The sequence below is a fragment of the Hippocampus guttulatus genome, chromosome 2 (genome assembly GCF_054856545.1).
Source record: "Hippocampus guttulatus isolate MCC_2025c chromosome 2, RoL_Hgut_1.0, whole genome shotgun sequence".
NCBI lineage: Eukaryota > Metazoa > Chordata > Actinopteri > Syngnathiformes > Syngnathidae > Hippocampus > Hippocampus guttulatus.
The window spans coordinates 7,863,472-7,879,781 of NC_141262.1; the positions used below are offsets into that span (position 1 = coordinate 7,863,472).

At 41.7% G+C, this 16,310-nt stretch overlaps 1 protein-coding gene across 3 annotated transcripts in view; it reads right to left on the minus strand.

Moving 5' to 3' along the window:
- Window positions 1–16,310, minus strand: part of elf1 (E74-like ETS transcription factor 1) — a 77,930-nt gene that overhangs the window by 32,731 nt on the left and 28,889 nt on the right. Inside the window, exon 1 of one of the 3 annotated variants that reach the window (XM_086133432.1) lies at window positions 12,724–13,405. The exons of 1 other annotated variant lie outside the window; for it this stretch is intronic. The gene's annotated coding sequence lies outside the window, so the exon portion shown is untranslated. Of the gene's footprint in view, window positions 1–1,169; window positions 1,334–12,723; window positions 13,406–16,310 lie in introns of those variants that run through there. One more of the 3 variants, XM_086133455.1, reaches the window with a different exon arrangement.

Genomic DNA, 16,310 nt, shown 5'->3' on the forward strand with positions numbered 1-16,310 from the left:
GTGGGGTATTTGCTTGATTGACAACGGGGGAAAATACCAATCAATATTTCAGGGAGGATTGGAGAATATTGATTCCTTCTTTTTCCATGCCAGTACTGCAATGTTCCTCATACTTCGAACATTGTGCAGACATACTTTGAAGACGAATTTTGAAGTCTTGCAAGCCCCCGACAGCTTTGTTGATGTCAGTGCTTTCTTTTCATTTAAGTTGTCGATCAAATGACAGACAGAGATAGCGAGGATAGATAGGTTTGGGAAATTTCAAGCACTTTATGCATAAAGCGGATTCACAAAGATACACTATTTATTGTACAACTGTGTGTCAATATTTATTCCACGTTAGGCGTAGAAAAAAAAGTAGTGTGTTTCCGGTAACATGAAATTTCAGCATAGGGTCGGTAGGTCGGCCAAAGTTTTTTTTTTTAATCTTTTTTTTTTCCATCGAAGGTTTAAACAAAATAACCATAAAACATAAAACAAGAAGACATTGAACCCGCCGCTCCGCCGCCGGCGCCACCTATTTAGTTTTCTCCTTCGCTAACGTCCTCCTCCGCCCTCGGTGTTTACTCGGCCCGTGGTGTTCATCAAATAGTTCGCTGATTATTTTCGATACATCAATGGATGCTACTTTCTTAACATTACGGTGCGAGCATGCAACTGCAACACAGAGAACGCGGTTTAAACTGTCGTCGCAGATCGCGGCCGCCGCCTTGTTTCAATGTTGTTGACAGACGACAGGGCAGACGACGCACGCGCTCAACTTAAATATCGCGAAAGTTTGCACCGATGTAAACCCTCTACACAAAAATGTAGAGGGTTGTTTGAGAAAAAAATGCCGACCGTAAAGTTTTTTTGAACGTAGAAATTCTCGGTCGGTCGGGTTACCGGAAACACACTACTTTTTTTTCTACGCCTTATCTGGGGACTACTACATATTGAAATACTGCGATAACGGAAAGCAGGAATTCGTGTGTGTGTGTGTGTGTGTGTGTGTGTGTGTGTGTGTGGCCTGCTGATCTCGTTCTTGTGGGCATATTTGAGATGCTTCATGCTTTAGGTGTCGTTACGGCTTGATTATGTGTGTGTGAGCAATGTGCATGGCCTTACATGAAAGGTCGTATTCTCTTCTATTTATAACACTACGCATTCGGACAAATATGGAAGCCTACCGGAATCTCCAGAGTGAACTGCTGAGAATTGAAGGCGAATGCAAGCAATGTTGCGCGGCCAATGAAAGAGTGATTTCTTGTCAGCGTTCACGTTCATATGTAAACATTTCGAGTTTAAAAAAAAAAGAAAACAAGACAAATTACATTCCTGATTGTTAACCCAACGCCAGCGTGGAAATGTCAACGACTACTATGAACTTTGCAGTCTTTTTTTGCACTCAGGTGGCATAATGGGAAGGCGGGGCCTGGGAAGCGGGCATCAGGCTGCTGCCGCTGCATACCAAACAGGTCTGGACACAGTCACGCTGGCTGGTGTGTCCACCCATAATCACACACGTCACCGTGTGGAGCAAACATAACACGCCCACACGGAAAGGAAAGATCCAAGTGAACCTGTTTTCCTGCCTCCCGTTCACGTCACACGCTTTGGGGTCAAGCTTGAGGTTTTAAGGACACGCAAGCTGTTTTGTCAAGAAGACCTTCACTATTACTGTATATGGGTTTAAAGTGAAGGACTATGATGAGCATCATGCCTAATAACGGTGAAATGTTTTGATCCATCTGTCCATTTTCTATTGTGTTTCTCCTCATTAGGGTCACGCCTATCTAAACTGGCTTTGGGCGAGAGGTGGGGGGGGGGGGGGGGGGGGAAGCTCGCTCGGCAATCCCTGGGCACTTATGAACAAATGAGGTTGCACACTTTACATTCACACCAATGTCCAACCCTCAGACTGTGAGGTCCATATCCGAACCACCAGGGCGCCATATTGTCTTAAAAATTTTCAGTCATGATCTGGAATAAACACAAACGCACAAAAAAAAAAAGTTGAAAATGATCCCTGCTCAAACGGACAGCTGAAATTTGATGCATGGCATTTAAAGAATCGTCCAAAGGGATATAGATTTGATGTGTGTTCAGTTGCAAATTGTGTTGGGTCTTTGTATTAAACAATACCTGAACAGAAACCAAGATTTGACCTTGAAAAGGAAGTCATTTTATGTATTTTTCCACAATATTAGAGTTCCCGGCTGTCTGAATATTTGCGACATTCTTTAGTCAAAAATGATCAAGAATCAAGAGTAAAAACTTTTTTTTTTTTAAAAAAGCCCTGGGTAAAGTATTCCAGAACCCTTTACAGCTCTGCTTTGTCACCCCCACCCTTTCTACTCCGAGGTCAATGCCAAGCACACCACACAGACACTGAAACCGTACCCATACTACAGCGTTACCAAGTCCAGGAAGCTAACATGTATGTGCCACTCATCGAAAGCTCATGTGTGCATCCAACACAATTCGATGCTGCTTGTAATTGGGCGGTATTATGCGAATTAGCCCAACTCAAACATCACAATGGGGCAAAATTCCGAACTGCTTGCTCACAGACGCATCTTCAGAAATCACCTGATATCTAAGTAGCACTTGCTTGTTTGATTTCACACTTGATGGGTGGTCAAGTACTCCAAACCACCCAACTATTGATAGAATTCAAATAAAATTAAGAAATCTGTTCTCAGATTCTCAAGAAAGAAGGCAGATAATTCATTGGTAACATCACAAAACATCACATATCAACTCGTATCTGCGAAAAGCAATGCTGTGCACTTAGTACAAAACTCAAAGGTCTAACATTCCCTACCCCTGCAAATTTCCAACTTTCCGTGAGCCTCAAAGCTTCAATTAAAGATTTTGGCAAGAGGCAAATCAATGAAGAGTACATTTTCACGAAATTTGCCCATCCTCGGTGGTGACTGAGAACCCACACGAGCACAAGGTGAACATGCAAACTCCACACGTAGTTGTTTTGGACTCGAATAGCCTGACCACTATTCCACAGCTACTGAAGTAAATCAGCTCTTGTCCTCTCGCCCCCTCCTTCAGCACTCACGGAGACAGTCTGGTTTATCTGATTTCGCACCACTTGATATAGGTCAGTGTGGTATTGGGTGTCGCTGGCCAATGTATTCTATCTAATCTTTGTGCCTGTAAAGCACAGCACTCAAGCGCTGCGTCACCACTTTGCTGCATACTTGAAAAGCGGCGGGAGGAGTGGAATGGGAGGGAGGTGAAACTGTGAAGTAACAAGTCAACAAGTCATGACGGTTAACTCATCCTTCCAACAACATGCCCCCCCCCCCCACCCCTCTTCACGTACAACTGTTACTCGACACTGATCACAGTTCAATCAGTCCCACCTCCTTGGAGAAGTGCAGGGATAGTGCGGGTCAATATTTGCCACAGGTTTCATGAAGTACGGAGCTTTATGGCGCTCAGGTGACAATGAAGGTATAATAAAGTTCTTGTTTGGAGACTTGTGTAAGCACACATGGACGCCGGTGTTAATATTTAACAGGCTGCAATAATTGCATTTGATTCAGACATACAGTATGTATCCCTCGATGGGTGAAATGTCTTCATTATTAACAGCTGGCTTATACGACTATCCTTGATTCAAGAGGGGCTAACCGGGGGGCTTCTTTTTCTGATTACAATCGCTCGTGCAAAATACAGAAAGGTAAACAAGGAGTGGCTGTTGCCCAGCGACCAACTCAGCCAGAGGCCTCATGAAGCGGAGAAAGCAGGTGGGCTTCACGAAAGACCCCATTTCCATCGGGTGGAGTAGGACTTCTATTCAAAACGCACGTTTGGATAGTGATTTAAACATGCGTGACATTGATTTTCAACAACTTCGTTTGTCCCGAGAAACCAGTTAACAGAAGCATTATCGTTAGCGAGCTAATAAAAGATAACAATTAAAGTCAGGTCCGCAGTGCTAAGACTGGCACCGTCGTATCAATGTTTCAAAAATGTGCAAACATTTGAACATTTAAGGTAAGTGTTATTAATTTCCCACAAATGGGGTTGCAAAATTCCAGGAACGCTCAAAACGGGAATTAACAGAGATCTATGGGGCGAAACGTGAATAAAGCAGCAAAACCGATGCTTGGCTCTTAATAGAGATCGTAAAGAGATTTAGGGAAAATGTATTTTAGCATAAGCCCCGACTAAAACAACCAGACTCAATGCAAGTACAGTGGTACCTTGGCTTATTAAGTTTTTTGAGTTACAAGCCTTTGCTTTGTAGAATTTTTTGCTTTGTGTTGCAAGTAATATGGCACCACTCAAGTGGCGTGGGGGGGGGGGGGGGGCAGTTAATATACTGCGAAGGCATCGCATGTGGGGCAAGGCCAACAATCTATTTTGCAAGGAAGTTTGCTTTTGACAAAACATGAATCCGTATTGATAATGAATGAATGCTAGAATGTGATGTATTTCCATTAAATTACGCTAAGCTCCAAGCTCGTTCCCATGGAAAGGTTCCAATTTGGAATACGTCCTAAATTCCCAAGCTTTACTTGCCTTGGGAATCTAGTGGAAACTTTGCGTGAAATGGTCCACACCTTTGCATCCCTGTACAGTAACTACTTCCACTACCAAAAAACAGATCCATAGCCTTCACTTAAATTAGTGAGATCCAACATTTCTGCACAGCGGAGCAATAAAAAGTTGTTTGGCAGCTTACTAACAATATCAAACACCTTCCAGCATGTTTTTAGACATGTTGGGCTGGTTTTACACAAATTCGATTTCCCCCCAAAATTGCATGCTTCCATGAATATCTTTTCACCTTTGAGTTTGTTTGGATATCTACATGGCTGAACACAGCTTACTAACAACATAAAACTGTCGAACACATATTTTGACATATACAATAACTACTACTACTACTACAACAACAACAAAAAAAAACCCAAACAAACCAAAAAATTAATTTAAAAAATGAACAACTTTTCCGTAGCTTTTGCTTGCTCACAAGCATTTCCGCATGGCAGAAGACTGAAGAGCTTTTTGGTAGCTCCAATGTTATCGAATCTAGAAATGAAGAAACGCACACGGCGACGTTCCCAGCAGTCATTAAGAGTAAAGACACGTTTCCACGTAGATCCATGAGGGAAATCAATTGTACTCATATAGAGCCACAAATGCATTCATGGTTAACTTCTCTCACTGGAAAATTCTCACACGCCCACGTGCACACACACACAAATCCATCTTACACTCTATGATTGGAAACGCGTTACCTCATACAGGGTGGAGACCAGACAGCCTTGCACTCAGCATGTGTTTTGAACCGACTAGTGTTGACAAAAGATTTGAAAGGACCTCAAAATTAGAAATGGCGGGCAGAGGCACACACAATAGATATATATTTTTTAATGAGTTTCTTCCCTCTGCTTTTATCTGACAGACGGTAAACCTACAGGCCATTGTACGCACACAATTTTACTGGGCATTGTTCTTTGACGAATATACTGTATAGGACTCAAATGCAGAATGCAGCTGGTGTCTATTAGGTGGTAAGTCCTTTACTTGAAGTGAGGCCTTCATCTATATATATATTTCTAATAATAATTTTAATCAAACAGTGGCGGATGCTGGTCTGTCAAGGAAGTGAAGCTCAATTTCGTCCGACATCATAAAATGTGTCCGTTTATTTATACGTGAATTCTACCCTCCATTCCTTTTCAAGAAAATTATCGGTGACCCTGTCATACCAACAAGGCGTCTTTTCCAGGGACTTCACTAGTGTCCTACAACTACAGCAACTACAATAAAACCCACCAGAACTGAAAGATTAATTCGTCGCTAGTCGTTTTCAACAAAGAGAGTGTCGCTAAGATGATTAGAAGAAGTCTCCGGTTCAACTTAGAACAGAATGAGAATTGAAAGATGCTCCCACGGATGCCTACACCAAAAGATCGCCGATTGGCTCATTTCGTTGTCAATCAAAAAGAGATTCAGCCTCAGACAAAACATCCAATCATCATGCAGAAAAGCTTAGCGTCCGGGCCAGCCGATACACGCCCACTGTCCATAGACTTCCAGAGACGCTGAGCAAAATCAGCATTTATCCGATGACTCATCTCGTTTCAATGCATTAGGACAACCTACACTGAACTCTAGACGCCCAGCGTCCGCGCTGTAGACGCTCAGCGTCCACACAGTTTAAAGCACAGTGAAGCTGCGGGAATGAATGAGAAGAGAGTCGCGTCGTAACCAGTAATAAAAAGCTGATTCGGAACAAAAGTTGAGCGCGTTGTAGCGTATATTTAGTCAATGACCTGTACATATATATATTTCATCACTTATTTTTTGACATTTATGGGGAAGCTGCGCTTCCTTTGCAGTCTTAGAGCAATCGCCTTTGAAATCAAGTCATGTCCAACATCAATACATTTTATTATTATCATTATTATTATTTTGTGTTTTAAATGACCAATACATGATACAATTACAAGTATAAGGTTGATTTGTAGATTAAGCTTAAATCAAGTTAACATTAAAAGCTAATTAAGATCGGCATCTGTAGATTAACCTATTCACAGATTTTGGAAAAAAAATATTTGTCATTTTTGCGGGGTTGTTTTACTTCAGATTTCACCCTGTTTTTGTGGAAAATGCTTATGTTTATCAGCAAATTTGGAAGAATCTATTGTGTTAAACCAGCCCCAAATTCCATTTCAATCGGCATTAATTGTATGCGGATTGTTAGTCCCTAACCCCTAAGAATACATGGCTATTAAAACAGAAAGCAAAAGGTCCCCCCTCACCCCCTCCCGAATAATGTAATGCTGGAGGGCGAAAGTGAAATAATATATATTAAATTGTAGGGCAATTATTACGGAAGAGGATTAGGGCCAAATACAGAGAACATAGGCAAGCTGGATCTGAAGACATGCAGCTACCAAGAATCTAATAATAGGTGCACACGAACACTGTGGAGTGTACTACTAAAGAAACACTTCGGCTGGCTAAACCCACAGGTTCTTTCGACCCGGAACCTGTTTATGTGCCTCTGTAGGTACTGTACTACTGTTTTGGTAAGCAACAGACGTTAAATGTCCTTGTGCAAACAACAACAAAGTGATTACTGACCACAATCATATGACAGTATAGTCAAGGTAATACAGTTACAGTGTAATCAAATAGGTTATGATTATTATCACCAGCTCTTGAATGGGTCACATTGTGAAGGAGCACCATATGATATGGCACACACAAACACACACACACAAAAAAAAAATACCAGTATCGAGATGACTTGCGGATTCAAATGCATTTGCCAGCTATTGTTTGACACTGCCTTCTAATTAGCCACAATTAAAGAAAATGGTTACAGTTTATTTGCTAACAATTAAAGCCAATAGCCAACCTTCTTAAAGTGACGGCACGACGTATGCGGGTGAGCAGTCATGTTGAATTGGCTTTACTAATCACTCAATCTTGAGCCTTGACCATCATGGAACCTTGCATAACCAGAAGTGTGTGTGTGTGTGTGTGTGTGTGTGTGTGTGTGTGTGTGTTATCAGAGGTTGTGACTTGAACTTCCCACACAGCATCTGCCTTTTTTCCCCCTCACCTGTTGTTAATGACTTTTTTTTTTTTTAAGTAAGTCAGGCCTCTTTGCTGACAAACTACACACAAATTTCGTACTTCACTTGGAAAAAAGGAAGGTCTGAATGAAAGGTAGCTGATAACTATTTTGTGTTTTGGGAGAACAGAGAGCGGTTTAATTGTATCACATCCCCTTGAAACTCTGAAAAAAAAGTCTGAGGAGAAAAAGAAAAATCATGTCTATTAATACTGAACTTGAAATAGACAGAGAAAGCAATAAGAAGGCTGCTAGTCACAGCATGCTCAGAGTATGAGACAGTTGCAACATTAGCAGACACTTGCTCAATTGATTGACTGATGTACTGGTATTTATTACGTTTTTTTGTTTTTCAATCAAGGGATGGGCTGGAACAAACCAGTGCACGCATGTTGCTTTGAACGCATCACCACATCCCCTATGGACATGCACACATCCTACACACAAAAATTCCTTGCTCAATAACACCTAAGCAGTAGGCTTCAGGGCAGGGGCGGGTGTTTTTTCAATCTTCCTGACCCGGATTTTTTTTTCCAAGGGGGCAACTTCAAGGGTGAGCAACCTTTCCAGAGAGTGAGTGGTATGAAGCAAGTGACATGGAAATAGCATGCAAATGCAAAAAATAATGATAATAATCTTCCAGCCAAACATTTTTTTAATTCAATTTGTAGAAACTTTTAGTTTTGTATTAAAATTAAACAGCAATGAACAATTTATTCAAAAGTAATTGAATGTGGGGAAAATATTCTCTATTAATAAAAACGAGACAGAGAATTTTTAAAGTAGATTGTTTTACACAAATGATAATTATAGAAATGTCTTTTTTGTTTGTTTGTTTCATCCCATTCGAATGTAGGAGAAAATGGGGGTGACATATTTTACATCTGTGTTTCTAACATTGAGGTCTTTTGAGCTTCGGTGTTCAAACTGCTCTGCAAATTAGCTCCAAGTGTCTACTAATAAATGACATGGAAAATACCTGTGCAACATAAACCGAAAATGCAAGGCGTAATTTCAAATGCAAAGTGTGAAATGATACAATTGACTCCAAGGGTAAGTTTGAACATAGCTTGGGGTGAAATGTAAGATAATGAAAGAAAGGGTATGAAAATGATGAAAGCAATTAAAAGCTTGTTGTTCAAAACATTTAAACAAAACTCCTTTAGCTCAGTATTTGATGTAAAACTAATATGAATCTTTATAAGAATGAATGAACGGGCGCATCGTCATTTTCATGCTGGGACAAAAGTCTACTTAAGCGTGTTTGTGAATTTGACAGACGTGCGATGCTTCGCTGGGCTTTCCTGCCTAACCTCCCAGCTCATCTGCAAATTTAGCTATAAAAAGTAGACTACATTTTAGGCTAATTAAGAGGAAGTTACTGTGTAGCATAAGTGGTGATTTTGGTGTATTTGATCGAGCCACAGGCAGACAAATTTGGCGCTTCGCAGATGTGCGTACTGGAAGTCAACGGATTTCATTCATAAATATAACACCAGAATGTGACAATCCATTTGAATCATTCCATCCATCCATCCATCCATTTTCAACACTACTTAGCCTGGACAGGGTCGCTGCCCACGAGTGTACCACTACGAGTCAGGTGAGTGTTACACTACACCATCAGCGACTTCCTCTGAATCACTGTAGAAAACAAATCCCAGATGGGATTATAATCCTTATCATTTTAAAAATATTTTAACAGCACCCCAGTCACTATTGCGGGGAGGCGGGGGTGTGGCTGATCACATAGACAGATGCACGATCGGGGGTGCAAGGTGGTCTCTGACCATGCCCATATCACGTGTACGGGTGACTACATCATTCGCAAGGGGAAAGCTTGCAGTATACCTGCCAATGTCATGCACAGACCCCAGCGAGTCTATTTCTGTCTCCACAATGTCAATCATGGCATACTCCCAGTTACTGCGTTTGGAACACCCTCATTTTGATGCAGATGAAGGATGCCACGAGGATCGGCCGGGAAGACTACTTCCATCCCACAATGGTACACAAAGACGCAAACACCCCTTTAGGCTCAATTCTACCTGTGCAAAGGCAAATAAACTACCAAACGAAAGGAAACTTCACCCATGTGCACAGTTAGACTGCGCTTTGCCCTAGACTTACACTTAGCATAAAAATAGGTCCACAGCATTAGCTTGATAGGTGTGTCAGTTAAGGCTGGGGGGTTTTCTTCCTTTGTGTTAGGGAGTTTCTGTTGCCAGTTGAGCCACCATGGCTCTTAAGTTCAGCCAAGTCAATGTTTCTTCAGGAGAGAGCTTTTGAGTGGTTTGGTTCTGGAACAGAGATACGGTTGGTTGAGGAGAAGCTTGGTCGGTAGCTGATCAGAGGCTGGGAGCACACGCTTGGTTGGTTAGGAGAGCTGGAGCTGAATGATCAGTTACTTGTGAAGGTGCAAAGGTACGTTCGTCGCATGTGGCTGGACTGTATCATCAATTGTTTTTTCAATAAATACTAAAATTGTACGGATGCATTCAAATCGAATTTAGCTTGTGGTAAATTCAATGTTATACTTGTCTCAGTTTACCCCAAGCAGGTTTGTTACAACTGTCCCTGTGTGCATTAGCAATGAGCTAGCTTGTCTTCGATTTAAAACAAGGGTGTCAAACTCAATTTGGTCGCGGGCCACATTATGGTCATGGGTTCCTGCAGACGGCCAGTATGATGGTAATGGTGGTAATCATAAAAATAATTTGAGCAAAAAAAAAAAAAAAGTTTTTCTGTGTTTGCTTAACAACTACTTTTTTCAGCTGTGGTCTCAGGACTTAACATATGCAAAGTAAATTAGGTGATTCTTAACTTGTTCCCAATTAAAGCAATTTGAAGTGTTACAACTTAGCTGTGTTACCAACGTCACCAGTCTCCCCTACAGGAGTTAATTACTAAATTATAAGTTTGGTCCAGATTTTGGGAGAATTTCCCCAAAAATATGGAAAACTATTTTTTTCTGGATTTATATTTCCTTTTACAATTTCCAGATGCAATTTTCAATTATTAACTTAGGTTCACAAAATGGTTCCATTTGGGTTTGGCTTGAATTCAATATTAAGAAAAACGGGGGTGGGAGAGGTTCTTTTTTTTCTATTTGTTTTTAAGTTAAAATTTACAACTATTCTTAGCTCAATTTCAAATATTAAGCATTTTGTTAAGTGCAGGCTGAAATATCATAACACCTCATAGTAAACACCTTTTCATAAACGACCACAAATCACTTAGGATAAGGCCTCCTCCTAAATCTTCCATCCATCCATCCATTTTCCGAACCGCTTTATCCACACTAAGGTCACGGGGCGTGCTGGAGCCTATCCCAGCTGTCTTCGGGCAGCAGGTGGGGGACACCCGGAATCCTTTGCCAGCCAATCGCAGGGCACACAGAGACGAACAACCATCCACGCCCACACTCACGCTGAGGGACAATTTGGAGTGTTCAGTCAGCCTGCCATGCATATTTTTGGAATGTGGGAGGAAACCAGAGTACCCGGAGAAAACCCACGCAGGCCCAAGGAGAACATGCAAACTCCACTCAGGGTGGCCGTCGCTGGAATTGAACCCGGTACCTCTGCACTGTGAAGTCGACGTGCTAACCACTGGATGACCGGGCCGCCCTCCTAAATCTGTCAATCCTAATTTGTATGGCCCCTTCCCGTGAATGCATTTATCTCGTCATTGTCATTGTAATTCACTGAGAAATGTGGAACCTTTTCAGAATTTTCCAAATTCCTCCATTGTCCAATACTGGATTCGCAATTTGATGGAATTGGTTCTTCTCTGTGGGAAATGCAGGGGCTCTGCTCACCATCTAAAAGCCAAACAACAATTAAATCTGAACTTTTTTAGTGACTGTAATTAAAATTCCTTTTGGACTGACACTATCAGAAAGTGCATTCTTGCAAACTTTAACTTGTACATATCCGAGCACGCTGGAACTCCACCCATCCTCCTCTTGATATGCCAAAGTCTCTGTCATGTACTGTCGAATCAAGTATTGACAGGATTCAACACGCTTTCATTTCTTTATTGAAAGGAAGCACTGAGTGACCACTGCTGACCACCCCCATCACCTGATCGCCAGCCTCTATAAACAGAGCGGGAGTCGTGAACTGGTCCTAATTTTCAATGCAAAGCGGTGACATGAGAAGGAGGAGTCACACAGTGTGACTGGGTCAACATGCAAAGTCAGGCAGACCATTCATCCAAACCAATGAGTCATACACTAAGAAGGAGAATTTCTCTTGGTGTGCTTCTCGCGCCAACCGACATCAGGCAACCAAACGAGCCACCAAGTGACAAATGAGTGAGAACATCCTAAAGCGTGGGTCTGATTTTGTCAAAATGGCCTGCTTGAGAAGTCACAGCTCATGTTAAACGTGCCTCTAGCGTCGGTTTCTGCTGAAACAGGAAGCCGCAACATGCGTCTGTGGAGCTTGAGATCTTCCACACAAACCTCTAAAAGCTTGGGGGCGCAAAGGGGGGGCTGAGGGGTTAACGTGCCGCGCACAAGAGGAACAAGACACTGTGGTTGAACCTCCCAATGAAGTGAAATGAAGATCTTCTGATCCCCCTTTCCATCACCCTCTTTTTCCGTAAAGCTACAAGACGAACAACATTCTGTTCCGTTGATCGTTTGATTGGGAAACCATGCACGACTGACTTAATGCAAAAAAAGACAGCAGCGTGCAAAAACAACACAAAAGAAACAAACTACAAAATAGGTAAGAGTCAAAATGGAATCAAAAGTGGCTCAATGTACAATAAGTGACTATTCTGATTAAAATAGAACATGCGGGCTTGGTCGGTCGGTTTGGAGGGCCTTGCAAAACTGTCAGCTCCCGCCCTTATTTCAACACACCTTATAAGGCAATGAGCCGCAGCCAGACCCAGGTGCCGAAATCCTAATTAAATTCTGAACCAACTACTTGGCTTTGACTTCAAAATTCTGAAGTGTAATCCGTCCATCCCTTGAAAATGAATCTTATTGATGTACGTAGGCAAGGGCAAAGTAGCAACCTGTTAACATGTCACTTTTTCTTTGCACTGTAACAAACCCTCTAATCCTCAATGCAATGACGCCAATTAAAAGGGAGAAAACTACCACTAACCTCAAATGACCAGGATGCAGGTGACCATATCCATCGCGGAAAGCATCAAAACAAGCCGTGACGTCGATACAACCAATGAAAAAGTCAAAAACAAAAGGGGCGAAACAAGTGGGTGGCGAGGTGGAGGGGACTAATCCAAATAGAGCCTTTAAAGCAACAACTGAAGGTGTGCGACAACCAACCGAGGCCCACTCCACACCTTTCTCACACCAACAATCTGAAAGATGAGGTGAGGGGGTGGGGGATGGGGCGGCTAAAATAAACAAAAACAAAAAACAAAAAGACAAGACGACGAATGAGTTGGAGGCAGAAAAAGGAGAAGTGTCGTGAAGCGAGCCGTCCTCTCCCTATGAGTCACGCAGCCTCGTCGCCATTGGTAGAGAACGGCCCCCGGGCAGGCGGCCTGCACCTGGCCAATCAGCATTCACTTAGGTGCGGAGCCCTGCAGGCAAATCTGCTCAGGTGCATTCTCTGGGATTGGATGGAGAGAAGGTGGGGGGGATGGGAGGAACACAGCCACAGGGGCGGGCTGCAAGAAAGACGATAGACGGGTTTCTCCTGCAACGGAGGAGGTGAAGGTAAACACAGGTACGCACCCACTGTAGACTTTGACCTGAGAAAAAAAAGAGGCCTAAAATGGAGCCCTCACAGAGAAATGTGAGCTTCTTAGCCACGTCACGGCAGGCAACTTAGCAATGGACAAGCGAGGGAGTGTAGAACAAATACAATGACAACTCATAAAACAACTCCTGCCTGTAGGAGGTACAATAAATGAAGCCTTTAGTGCGCCTCCCCTCACTTGAAGATGAAGTGATCACGTTCCATCACAAGACATGGTGACATCATCTCAGGCTCGATTGCGATTCACTGTCACTGTGCAACGAGTGTCGCAAAGGTCTGGGACTGTGACATAGTCAACACTTCAAAAATGAAGATTCAGAAGGTTATCAGAGTTACAAAAAAGGCTTTAAATAATTAATAACATAGTCATAGAAAAAATAAATAAAGTTGCAAGGGAAAAAAATAGACAGTGATCCCTCGCTATTTAGCGGTTCAGTGCATCGCGGATTTTTTCAAACATATTCATAAAAAAAATAAATTTAAAAAAATCATATACATGTAGTACAGTCCTGTATATGGTGCTCTGTGTGACTTTTGCTGACTCTCACAGCTTCTCGCGGACCGTTTGCAGACTTTTTGCGGACTTAAAAAAAAAAAAGTATATGTTTACTGTATTCATTCATCTTCCGAACCGCTTTATCCTCACTAGGGTTGCGGGGGGTGCTGGAGCCTATCCCAGCAGTCTTCGGCCAGTAGGCAGGGGACACCCCGAATTGGTTGCCAGCCAATCGCAATGTTTACTGTATTTTGTTATTCATAAACTAACCTAACTTATACATGTTTACATCTATTAGTATACAGCATTAAGTCATGTTAATTACTTCAAAATTTACTTCTACATGCATGTATACCATTAAATTTGGCCTTATAAATGTTATGTACATGTACGTATATGGGGGGTTGCTACTTCGCGGATTTTCGTTTATCGCGGGTGGTTTTGGTCCTCATTAACCGCGATAAATGAGGGATTACTGTATATATATATATATATATATTATGTATAATTTTGTTGATGAAAGTCTTGATCTTGCAGATTCGTTTTGAATTAAGTCATATACAAGTATTTTGTTCTGTGACTACTTCACAACCTGCAACGTTTCCAAATCAAATAATCTTCCACATTAAAATGAATGGAAGTTCAATGAATCGGTTCCAGTGCCAAAAGGAAGTTAGATTTCCCTTATTTTTATCAGTGTGTGTTAAAAATAAATATGGTACTGTAGAATAAAGGTGTAAGGTACGTTACCAAGGGAATTACTATGCAAAACTTTTTAAATACAGAACTACTTTCTAGCATTGTTCCGATGGATCAGCAACCATGGAAAGGTATGTGATTAGTGATCACCGATCAAAGTCTTTTATGGCTGATCGATCACCCTCAGTGTCCAATTGTTCCTAACCTATATGCACTCTAACAGTTTACAGCAGTTGCAAACAATCAGCAAAGGTGCCATATTTTACTACGGGAAAACACCATAATTTCCTTCCTTTGTGTTGAGGTGTGCGCTTCGTCGGATGTATTTGGGAGAATAACGACGAGAGATGAATTTACTTGTTAGACTCACACACGTGGCATGTTTTATTTGCCGTCTACACAGAGAGCAGCCGCTTCTCATCTCCATCGAACAGGAAGAAGAAAAAAAAAAAAAATTCGCGCCGAGCACAGACCGGATATGGCGCAGTTTCTTGGGTTGCCAGATCCGTTCAAAATAAAGAACACATCATTACAGAAATGAGGATACATGTCATTATTTCTTAACACCCCCACTTATACTCAGTTTGCTGTAATGTAAACAAAATTAAATGCACCAAAGTAGAAAACAATGTGGACCCTGTCTCACACATTTCAAATCCCAAAAACAATAGGTGCAAACGCAATCAGCTTTAACTTGGTGGCTGGCTTAGTCATAATGTCAGCAACCATAGCTTCAGTAGGACAGTATACCAAATTTATTTTACCCTCATTAACTGTGGACCTGATAAAGTGGTACTTTATGTCCACATGCTTACACCTCTGTCTATGAACAGGATTTTTAGCAAGGGCAATTGTCCCCTGGTTGTCCTCGTACACCGTTGTTTTTGTGTATTGGTAATTGTCAATAGCCTCTAGCAGCTGTTCTAGATACAAGCACTCTTGTATTGTTGAAGCTAGAGCCATATATTCCGCTTCGCAGGTGGAAAGTGCAACTGTAGGCTGCTTCTTAGTTTTCCAGGAAACTAAAGAGCTGTTTTTACTGAGACTAACACAATATCCTGTGGTACTGCGCCTGTCATTGGAGTCAGATGCCCAATCTGCATCGCTGTATGCCTTAATGCCTAACTCCTCATTCTCATCTCTTTTGAAATTCAAACCTTTGTTGGAGGTGCCTTTTAGGTATCTTAACACATGTTTCACAGTAACCCACTGCTCCTCTGTCGGCTCTGCAAAATACTGTGACAACCTGCTTACAACAAAGCTTAAATCTGGTCTGGTACAAGTGGTCAAATAGATTAGGCTACCTACTGCTTCTCTGTAGGTTCTGACATCACTCATTTTCACTGCATCATTTGAATATTCCAGCTTTTGTTCACAGGGTGTTTTTCGTACTTTACAGTCTTGCATATTGAAACGCTCTAATATCTTGTTGACGTATTTCTCCTGTGACATTTTTACACATCCATCAGACTGATTGAAATCGATACCTAGAAAATGCTTGAGTGTGCCAAGATCTTTCATTTTGAACTTTACAGAAAGCATCTCTTTCACGTCTTTCAAAATCATTTCATTGCTGGCCGCGATAATCAAATCATCGACCCATATGATTATGATCACCTTGTCACTTTTTGACTCTTTGGTATAGATACAATGGTCGGCTGGGTTTTGCTTGTACTCATTATCTGTTAAATAGTCATGTAGAACTCTATTCCAGTTGCGTCCAGATTGTTTGAGACCATAAAGTGATTTTTGTAGTTTGTACACTAGTCCA